Genomic DNA, 4,064 nt, shown 5'->3' on the forward strand with positions numbered 1-4,064 from the left:
AATATTTAATAATATTACATCGAATTATACATAATTAAAGCTAATATTGATAAAATATTTTTGAAATAAAAAAAAAACATTGGATTTTAAAAATTACAAATGTAGATAAACATTGATAATAACGTGTTTTATAATATATTTAATAATTATATAATTATATATAAATAAAATAATATTTTTTACATAATTTTTAAATGAAATTTTAGTTTAAAAATTATAAGTGTAAATATAAAATAATTCCATAAAATATTTTAGTAATATATTTCATAATACATTTACATCTTATTATCTTAGTTTACAAAGCCAGAATAATATTTAATGCAGGCATTCATTTAAAAAATGAAATTTGGTCAATTTGGTTTATTTGTCTTAATGAAGTCCGTCAACAAGTTGCTGAATGTCAAAGCATAAACATACAGGAATTAGCTCTAATGTGTGTGTGTGTGTGTGTGTGTGTGAGACCATTAAAGGATTAATTTATTCAGTCTGGTGCTCATGCTGGGAAGAGCAGTGAAAAACTACTCGTTTAAAAAGGTGTTTTGCATTATTTTGTACGACACGTACGCGTTAGCAACAAGTAGAGCAATTTATTGTGATACTAATGTAAAATCCGGACACCCAGTGAGCAAATCTGATCGCTAATACAAAGTTTATGTATATAACACCAATGTTTTGTTGTGGTGCTGCCCCGTGTGGTGAAGAAGTGTAATTACACCGATCGGCTCATTGGATGGGTGTCCAGCAGACTGCAGTTATCTGACCCTTCACTAGGGCTGGGCAAAAAAATCGATTTTTCGATATATCATTTTTTTAAATGTGGTCGATTCAATATCGATTCTCGAAGGCCATGAATCAATTTTTTTCAATATTTATTTCCACAAACATTGAACATAAGATTTACGTTAATCTTATTACTAGTCTAATCCACTAGATGTCACCCCTTTATTTGCCTTGCGCGATGTTACAACAGAGAGTCCGTCATTCAATCATGGCTTAAAATGGCGGATTCAGGTGCGTTCCCGACGTCAACACCACCTTCCAGAGCTCTACAGTGCGACTGAAAACTACTGCGTGCGACTATAAACATTTTTTAGGAGCACCAGTGCGACTGACCCGATCATCATCATACTTGTGATTGCGCTCAGGGGAGCTTCAAATGTTTCTACGCGTTTCTGCAGCGTGGAGTAATGTATCTCAGACGTATCTCAAGAATCCTTTCATAAGCAAAGTGAGAGATTCATTGCGCAGTGTAGAGAGCTTCGTTGATTATAGATGTGAGATCGAGATGAACTAAGATGAGTGCCAGCTTTTAATGATTTTTAAAGGAGTTTGTAAATGTGATACTGATTTAATACAAGTTATCCATATTCTTCAAAATATCTTCTTTTGTGTTCAACAGAAGAAAAGAAATTCATACATGCATAAATGACAGAATTTTTATTTTTGGGTGAACTATCACCCAAAAGCCAGTATTAGTTTTCCTACACCGTTCATAGGCTTGCAGCCTCCATGTTACAGCTAATGCTGTGAGATTTTATGTTTGTTTTGTCTTAAACATAAAATAACCTGATCCTGTTTGATCAAGGCATGCGACTGTTCTGACTTGTCCAATTTTCAGCATCAGTTTTTCATCTTGCTTCAAAATTCTGTCTATTCATTGTATGCATTTGAAATATAGAGTTGGGTTTTGTTTTATTGTACCCAAGTGTACCTAAAATAAAAAGTGTTTAATATACAGGTTTGTGGCTCGTAATGTCCTATTAATTAACCATTTGTAATCTTATGTTCACTGTTCATTTTTTATAAATATAGGATTTGTATTAAATCTATATTCATTCATAGTCAAATTGAATCGAGAATTGGAATCGAATCGAATTGAGAGCTTGAAAATCGAAATCGAATCGAATTGGAACATCTGAATCGATACCCAGCCCTACCCTTCACCCTGTTTTGTCTCTCTTCAACTGTCTGTGACCCTCTGTCTCTCCCTCCTCGCTCTTAGTTTCACCGCTAAGACGGCTCAGATTAAGACTCTATTTATGTGTGTGAGACAGAGGAAGAGCAGAGAACGTGTTTGCCTGTATTACTGAATGTGTTCAATAGAGCACCTGTGTGTGTATAAGATGCTTATGAGGGTTTCAGACAAGCTCCTCTCTATTCTTAGCTTTCTAGGGTCTTTGTGCGTAAGCTACCCACTCGAGTGACATTAAAACAAATAATTTGAACAAGGCCATCCTGTTTCGGGAGCCAAAGAGAGTGTTTTATCAAGCCTTTGTGATAAATTTGTGGCTGTTAGCTACTAGTGTTGACATATGTGCTAGTGTGTGCCTAAAAGCTAATCAATGTCAGTTGCTGTTTGAAATCCATTTTACTTGCGTAATGTGACATATTTCTGAGGGAAAGAGGATATTTGTCAGGAAAAAAAAAAATGTGGTGGGACATTGTGTGATGGGATCATGACAAATGGGGGCTAAATATCAGAACGTACCAATGCTAGTTCACATTGGTATTCATTTCAATGAGGCTATCCTGTTTCAAGAGCCAAAGAGAGCATTTTATCAAGTTTGTGGCTGTTAGCTATTAGCACTGACATACGCACGCTAGTGTGCACCTAAAAGTTAGTCAAGCTAATGTTAGTTGCTGTTTGAAACCATTTTATATGAATAATGTTACATTTTTCTGAGGGAAAGAGGATATTTGGCAAGAAAAAATGTGGTTGGACTTTTCTAGTGGCTGTTAGCTATTAGCATTAGTGTACATATGCTAGTGTGCGCCTAAAAGTTAGTCAAGCTAATGTCAGTTGCTGTTTTAAACCCATTTTATATGAATAATGTGACCTTTTATCTGAGGGATAGAGGGTATTTGGCAAGAAAAAATGTGGTTGGACTTTTCTAGTGGCTGTTAGCTATTAGCATTGGTGTACATATGCTAGTGTGCGCCTAAAAGTCAAGTCAAAGTCAGTTGTTTGAAATCCATTTAACTTGCGGAATATGACGTATTTCAGAGGGAAAGAGGATATTTGAAAAGAAAAATTATTTGGTGGGACATTACATCGTGACAAATGGGCACTAAATAGCAGAATGTACCAATGCTAGTTGGTAATCATTTGAATGAGACCATTCTGTTTCAAGAGCCAAAGATAGCATTTTATCAAGCCTTTGAGTTCAGATTGTGCCATGTTTAGTTTGTTAAAACAGTGGCTAAGTAGCTACTTGGCTATTGGTTAGCATTAACCATTAGCATGCACATTCTAAAGGCCTAGGACAATAACTACAGTATAACAATAAAGATAAAGTTTTAAAAATTGGTCTAATTAAATAAGAATAAGGAAGTCCACACCACAACTATAACGATAACGACACAGAAACGATGTTGTTTGAATCGCTTTCAGAACTTTTTTTTTTTCCAGCTGATGAATGATAAAAACATTGACAGCCAATTAGGGCTGCACGATTATGACAAAAATCATAATTGTTGATTATTCCCTTGAAATTGTAATTGTGATTATTAATTACAATTATCACAATTTACATTGAATGATGTTTATACCACTGTGGTGGTTTGAGGAGAGACCCTCCCCCCCACATGATTGTAAAGCGATCTGGGTGTACAGCAATACACAATAAAGTGCTATATAAATGCATCATTCATTCATTCATTCATTCATTCATTGTAGGGCTGCTACTGATCTTATCAGTAAAGCCGGTTCTGTATCAGCGGTAAATCTCCATCACCTGCGGGCTTTCACATTGAGCAGCATTAACTACACAGAGCCGTTGTTCACTGACGAGCTGCGCAATTACAGAACCGGCTTTCTGACAAGATGCGCATTAAATATCGCATGCGATTTATCGTGCAGCCCTAATTCATTGTTTGATGCAACTCCATACCATATTTTTATATGAAAATAAACAAGCTGAAAACACTCTAACTGGTATTAGTATTAAGCCTCAAATGTCAACTATACATCGGATTGGTTTTGTCTTTAAATTATAAAAAAGTAAAAAATATGAATGGTATTATAATGTTATACTAAAACTAAAATTAAAATAATGGAAAAAACC

At 34.9% G+C, this 4,064-nt stretch overlaps 1 protein-coding gene across 2 annotated transcripts in view; it reads left to right on the plus strand.

Annotated features, from left to right (window-relative positions):
* Window positions 1-4,064, plus strand: part of LOC107704544 (sentrin-specific protease 7-like) — a 46,721-nt gene that overhangs the window by 20,422 nt on the left and 22,235 nt on the right. The window lies entirely within an intron of this gene.

Source organism: Sinocyclocheilus anshuiensis, unplaced genomic scaffold, assembly GCF_001515605.1.
Source record: "Sinocyclocheilus anshuiensis isolate Anshui unplaced genomic scaffold, SAMN03320099.WGS_v1.1 scaffold2038, whole genome shotgun sequence".
NCBI classification, from domain to species: Eukaryota; Metazoa; Chordata; class Actinopteri; order Cypriniformes; family Cyprinidae; genus Sinocyclocheilus; species Sinocyclocheilus anshuiensis.